The following is a 7,838-nucleotide window of genomic DNA, read 5'->3' as shown; positions in this document are numbered from 1 at the left end:
CGACTGTTAAGCCGCGTATTTGATTTGGAACCTTATGATATTCCGTACTTTAGTCATTTAAACTATATTATGGGTTATATGCCATGTTTGGGCCCTTGTGCAAACCTGTTGAGACCCTTAGGGGCATTTTTTTTACTATTTTTCCTCACTCTACTTGTTGAAAGCATATTCTCAGTCATGTTTTACCTGCTTAAATGCTTAAAACTGGTTTTATCACTCTACTTCTAAATGTGAGGACTGTTTGGACTGAGTTCCCTAATTTCTATTGTTGTGCCTGAGAGGTTGTGAGGTTAATGACTGAGAGAGGTTGAGAACCTAATGGTGAGGGTATTTATATATGTATGAGTTATGGATCGGGTTGCATGCTGCAACGATACTTATATGGATCGGGCTGCACGCCGCAGCGATATATATATTGGATGGGGCTGCACGCCATATCGATATGACGCTTGGGCTGTAGGAGCCCATCCGGAGTCTGTACACCCCCAGTGAGCGTAATCAACTATAAACTATGGATCGGGTTACACACTGCAGCGGTTGCTATGATTTCTATTATTATGAGATATTAATGAGCCTAAGTGCTAAGAGTGAGTACTGAGTGACGAGAGTTGAGTCACGAGTGACTGAGAGGCTGCCCGAGAGGTCATATTCTGAGTGATACATTGCCCAAGGGGCCTAGTTATAATATTTCCACTGATTTCACTCTTCTTTTAAAATAAGCCACTGTTGGAAAAATTGCTTAGTATATGATTTCAAGTATTTAAACTGAAATTGATGATTTTACGACGAAACCGATTTTAAACTGTGAAATTTGGTTTGTTATTCTGCTGTCTATTCATTTATATGATTTTTAACTGCTCGTCACTGCTTTCAAACCTTATTTACTCTAGTTACTTACTGAGTTGGCGTACTTATGTTACTCCCTGCACCTTGTGTGCAGATCCAGGTGCCCGAGCGGTAGAGTGAGAGTCCTCAGCTGATCCAGAGTTTGTCGGAGATTGCAAGGTAGTTGCATGGCATCCGCATCCCTGTTTTCTCCTTCCTATCTTGTTCTTTTACGCATTTTCTAAACTTATGATGTATTAGACAGTCAGTCATGTATTAGAGGCTCTAGACTCGTGACACCAGATATTTGGGGTTGTGTAGTTTCATGTTTATTTGACTTCCGCATATATTCTATTGTTTTAAATGCTTATTATAAAATTTTGGTATTTAAAACCTATGTTAGAAAATGGCTCATTATAAGGAAAAAGGATTGTGATAAAATGTTTGGGTTGGCTTGCCTAAGTGATGTGATAGGCGCCATCACGACTGGTATTTTGGGGTCGTGACAATTCATAGCGTATTTAATGCAACAAATTTCAAAAGTTAGCCTTTCTTTTTCATGAGTTATGTATCCAATCAAACACTTCACATATAATTTTATGTATGTTTGGTTTTAGAAAGATTATTTTCAAAAAGTAATAAACTAAAAAAATCAAATTGTATGTTAGGTTTTGGAGGTTTTACATTTGTTTGGAATGAAATCAGCTTGTTTTATCTGGTTTAAGTTTAAAAATGAAAACAGTTTGCTTTCACCTTATATTTTTAATTAATCGAACACGTTTTAGTTTTTGGTTTTATAAATATTTTCAAGATCTTTTTAAAATTTAACTCCATCTAAAGTTGAAATGACCTTATAAGCAACCCAAGGGTCATGGGGTTAAGGGTAAGCTAATAAATTGCTCTACTTAAGCCACTTAATTAGTGAAAATCATAAGTAATAATGGAACTGTTAAATGTACTTTGCTGATAAATTAAAGAAATTATAATGTCATAAGTATTAATGGAGCTGTTAAATGTACGTTGCTGATAAATTAAAGAGTAAATTACAATGAAACGATTGGCTGGATACAACTTTTTATTTTGTATTTGCTACATCAAATTCACACCAATAAAATCATTTAATTAAACATTTCGTACAAATCTACGTAATCAGAATTTTATTCAAGTCCCATTCAATTACTATATCCAAAATTAACAATTTAGCCAAAAGTTATACAACAAATTAAATTACTAGGAACAAAAAAAAAAGACAAATAAAAAAATTGGAGAAAAAAAAAGGTGAATAAAGCCTTGTGACCCCAGCGAGAAGATGTGAGAGGTTAGCAATAACGGGTATAACGAGAGATAGAGATAGGCTGAAGAAGTATTGACGAGAGGTAATTAGACAGGACACGACACATCTTTAGCTTACTGAGAACATAACCCTTAATAAGAAGATGTGGAGATCGAGAATTAGGGTAATATGTTAGTAGGTAGTCGAGCATATTTCTTTTCCATACCAACAACATTAGTATTACTGCATGTTGTTTCTTGTGCTTCAATTATCATATTATCTTGACGTTGTTATTGCTCCCTCTTCTTATGACTTTTCCATTACCATATTTCTTTTCATAACTATTGCGATCATGTTTTTCTTAAGCTGAAGGTCTATTGAAATAATTTTTCTAACTTTACAAGGTATGAATAATTCTGTGTACACATTAACCTCCCTAAAATTCACTTGTGAAATTATATTGCATATGTTGTTTTTATTGAATAAAGCCTCGTAAAAAAGGAGAACTAAAACGGGCAGAAACTCACTAAAAAAATTGAAGCAAAAGTTGACGAGGAAAACAATATAAAAGTCTAAAGAAAGTTGAAGAGGAAAATGGAGGATAAATATAACGTATCATAAGATACGCTGCTTATGTAAGTTTAAGAAACAAAAGGTCAGCGAATATTAAAAAGGCAATAGCACCTCAACTTCAACTCTATATATTTTTTTAATATTTAAAGAAAGAAAAGGGCGTTTGATTTCTAGCACAGTTGAGCCACAGAAGTTGGTGCCTGTTCAATTTTATGTGACATAAATTGATTTTGCATAAGATAGAATTTTTTTTTCAAAATACTTTGATTTTAAATATGTCATAGACTCATAGCCTTTGTATAACTATAAAAAAAAAATCATTAAAAATTAAAATTTAAAAAATCAAATTAGTTTCAAACTTTTATTTTTTTGACGAATTGGAAGGAATGGCGTAAAACATAAATTAATAGACGCCAAAAAGTAATACTTCTCGGAATTGTAAAAAGAAGATAGGTAGTAGAGGCCAAAAAGAAAAGGTAATCTGCAAGAAAAAGCAGCTCAATTCATTCTGTCTAATAATCTATGGTGATGTAATAGAGAAGTACTAAACGTCGGGAAAAAGAATGTTAAAGCGGTACAGTAATAAGTACTCCACTCTTATTATATTTGCAATTTGGCTTTTGGCAAGATAAATGAGGGAGGGAAAAGAGAATTAAGGAGTAGGCCACCAACAATGTATCATACAAAATAATTCTCCTACTATTTCACGAATAACTATTAAATACAATAACAACATACTCAATGTGATTTCACACATGAGATCTGAGGAGGATGTAGTGTACGTACACCTTACTTTTACCTTATATAAGGTAGAAAGATGTTCCAAAAATAGGGTTGAAGACATAATTACTTAATATATTAGTATTAGTATTAGAAAAAAAATTAGCAGGGATACGTACAAAGTCTTCAATGAATACCGAGAAACTGAACATGTATTACTTCACTTTCTCTTAGTTATATGCTTTAGTAATTGCTCATCGTCCACGACCCGAGGCCTCCAGAAAGAAGGCGCATTCTGTTGCAAAACAAACTTTTTCATGTTTTGGTTCACCTTTTTTCTGGATAAGCCAAATAGTTGATTGAGAAAGCACAAACCAAAGGCGTTTATTGAGCTGATTAGTTGTGTGTGATAGTAGGCGATAATTATGTAGTTTAGCTATCATTGACGTTGTGACTTAGCTGCACTTTATTGATAATTGAATGTTAAATGATAACAAATTGCTCTAATTAAGAACTTTATGCTTTGTAGGAGCAATTTTGGGCTATGAGAACATTAAAGAGTATTTTGAAATTAATATGGAGAAATGAAGGCCAATCGGAGGTAAGCGCGTGCACAAGAAGAAAGAAAAATGAAGGCAGAAATCTCCTCCAGGTGCGTGGTCGATCCGCGGCCTCGCACTGGCCGCGCTCGTCAGGCAGAACACTGGGCAATATGTGCGGTCTATCCGCGGTCGATCCGCAACCTCGCACTGGCCGCGCTCGTCAGGCAGAACATTGGGCAATATGTGCGGTCTATCCGCGGTTGATCCGCGCACGTCTCTCCGAGGATTTTTATTTCATGGGTAAATTTGTAAGTTCAGAGGCGACTCTCCTTGATCTATATGAAGCCCAGCGCGCCCAAAAAGAGGGTATCTTGGTTTTTGGAAGGATTTTAAAGGCAAGAAGCAAGAGGGAAGATTCGGCATAGAGTTTTTATCTTTCTTCCTCTTGTTTTTATCATTGATGATGGATTTTATTGTTATGATTGTGAAAACAATTATGCATAGCTAAACTCCTAATCTACGGTTTTGATGGAACTTATTGGAGGATGATTTTCTTGTTATGTTAATATAGATTTGCCATGGTATTTTCTCTATTTGTTCAACTATGTTGTGATTGTTGTTGATTGAAGAGCCCTCAATCGACTGTGCCTATTTAATATGTATTACTCGGGAAAGAGTATATATTTAGGTAGTTGTTGAACAACACCACTCCTAACGTATATGAGGTATCAATACGAAGTGATTAAAGGTGGGATTAGGGATAAAGAATCCTTGAATGCGATCTAAGTGAGCTGTACTTAAGGCTAGCTAGCGTAATTCGGGAGAATATGTCTAGTATATTGTTGTAATTACTCAGAAGAGAGTTACGACAGTCAGAGTGCTCATGATCGATAAAGAAGACTTAGGCAGATTTGTTACAAATGTAGCGGAAAGGATTCCGACAATAGGGAAAATCAGAACCTTAGATCAGTCAAATTCTTGTCTACAACCCATTCGTAGTTAGTTCTTAATTATTGCATTTTCATTACATAATATGTAGTTAGTAAACATCCAATCTATTACTTCAATATCTCCGAAGATTGAATACGTGAATTTGTGTAAGTCCAATAGCTGTGATTGATAGGTTAATTCCCTGTGGGATTCGACTCCAGACTTGTTAATCGGAATATATTTACAACGACCGCTTTGTCCTTTTTATAAGGCATAGTTGGGGGTGATCAATTTTTTGGCGCCGTTGCCGGGGACTTAACGGTGTTATTAATTGTAGCTAAAAGGAGTGCTAAAATTCTTAGTGTAGTCAATTTTCTTCAATTTAAACCGAATACATTGAAATTCTAACGTTTGTAGTCTTGGGTATTACATGTGCATGCCTAGAAACTCCTCAAGAACTGGTGAATTGTTTGAAGCATTATCAAATCCTAAGAAAGTTTTCAAGGAATTGAACCGTGCGAACAAGAAAGGCAAACAATAAGAGAATTCAACGGAACAAATCAAACTAGACATGGGAGACGAAGTAAACAATAGAAATGGCCCGAACAATCAAGGTGTGGTGCAGCTTGTGCCAGAAGCAGCATTGTACGATCAGGGTAAATTTTCTAAAGAAAAGGGAAGTAGTAATTGTTGAATAGTACGTATAGGAGATATAAATTCCAAAAGTGCAAGTGTTGATTTTAAAATTTCAGTCTTTTCTTTTGTGGGATAAGACCTTTAATCACTATGATAACATTGCAGACCGAAATTAATAATTTAGGTTTTACGTGTTAGCCAAAATTATTTGAAGCTTTATTCTGCTGTCAATAGTTCTATTTCTAATATTCTAGATTATTTTGCATATGTCTGAATTTTTGTCACAATATGTCTTTAATTAATATTGAATTATGGTTATGTTTCAGTTTTACCTTACATACTCGGTATATTATTCGTAGTGACGTCCATTTGTTGGGGACGTTGCATTCATGCCTGTAGGTATAGATAATCAGTTTGACAAGCCCTCATAGTAGACGAAATTGGTATTCAGCGATGGATCGGTAAGACTCCACCTCATTCGGAGTGCAGCCATGTTTTTTTGAGTCATCATGTCAGGATATTGTTACACACTTATGGGTAGGCTGGTACCCTGTCCCGTTTGATGTCAAATAATCTTAGAGGACTTAACGGCCCATATGTATTCATGTTTTTAAAAATGATAGTTTATTGATACAGTGTTTCCCACTTACAGTTGTATATTATGAGTTGTGGTCATGTGTGCCCATGATAGTTATAAAAGGAATGAGTTCAGCTAACTCGACTTATATATGTTCCAGTTTTGGTCGAATGATCATGAGTTACAGAGTGGTTCGCTAGGGTCAGCACGACACCGAGTGCCAGCCACGCCTCCCCAGGTTTGGGGCGTGACAATCAATGTGCATTATTTATAGACCAACTCTGAAAATTCGAACTGATTCGTGTTATTCCGATTGGCTTGGATTGAATTTTAGCTCTTTGGATCGGATTTCGGGTCTTTTTTATTTAATTATTTTGGATATCCGATTGGATACGATTTGGCTCAATTTACATTCAAAGTGATCTGAAACCCAAAATTTATATTTTACATATAGAAGTAAGGGGTGCTCTTCTAAAAATTCTAGTGTTTCTTTGTTATTTCTCTCGCTGTTTTTGTCTTTTCTTTCCATTCAATATTAAAAGTGAAAGATATGAAAATGAATGAGCTTTGCTACTGAAAATGGTAAAAAATACCATATTAAAATTATTTATTTTAGCATCTTAATAAGACGCACAATCTGAACCGAAATCCAAAATATTTATTCGATCAACACATCAAAATCTGATCTGATCTCTGAGTTTAATTTTGTTTGAATTCAAATTGCAATTTACAAAATCCGAAATCCAAAATTATGATCCGAAAAATACTAGATTCGATTCGATCCAATCCATGAGTAAGTCTAGAGCTGATTCCTAATGACTAAAATCATCATTTAATAATTTTGATGCAATAAAATAAAACTAAGTAACCAAAATTTTGAACTCTTGAAATTTAGTATATAGACATTTGGCTTTATCTCTACTGAATATGGTTGGGCCATTTGCATCTATACTCGCTTTTTGTGTCACGTTTTAATTTGTGCCCGCTTTGCAAAAAAATTGCAATCATTCCCGCTTTTTCGCATAACTTCAGCATACAGGGCTGAAGTAGCAAAGACAATCACGCAAAACTTCAGCATTCTAGTAGCCAAGCCTGAAGTTTTTGTTTTGTAATTGTCGAACTTCAGCTCTAGAGCTGAAGTTTTTGTTTGTAACTGGCGAACTTCAGCTCTAGAGCTGAAGTTTTTGTTTGTAAGCTTCAGCTCTAGAGCTGAAGTTTTTGTTTTGTAACTGTCAAACTTCAGCTCTAGAGCTGAAGTTTTTGTTTGTAACTGGCTTTTTGTTTGTAAGCTTCAGCTCTAGAGCTGAAGTTTTTGTTTTGTAACTGTCAAACTTCACCTCTAGAGCTGAAGTTTTTGTTTGTACTAATATTTTACTTGGCTCTCCACTTCTGGAGTCGGAATTTTTTTAATCACTTGACTGTTTTTCCTGTACTTAGCAAAGACAGCTATAATCACGGGTGATTTCATATGTATAACTCTTTGTACTTTTTGTAGCCAAGATGAGAGTAGTTAATCTGTCATTTATCCTTAATTATGGTGGTTCTTTGTTTAGGTGAAAAGTTGCTACAAATTACTTGGCCTACTTGTCATAGTTGTGTTTGTGTACGTATATCTTCCCTTCAAATATGTTACTCCATTCTACTTCATCACATGTTACCGTTTTTGAGCTCAATAGATGACTCGTTCCACTTCATGAAAAGTCTGAACAAACAGTTAAGTTAAATCCATAACTATGCTTACGTAAAAGAATATTAATTGAGA

This window comes from Nicotiana sylvestris, chromosome 4 (genome assembly GCF_000393655.2).
Source record: "Nicotiana sylvestris chromosome 4, ASM39365v2, whole genome shotgun sequence".
Lineage (NCBI taxonomy): Eukaryota > Viridiplantae > Streptophyta > Magnoliopsida > Solanales > Solanaceae > Nicotiana > Nicotiana sylvestris.
This window is presented reverse-complemented; position numbering follows the sequence as displayed.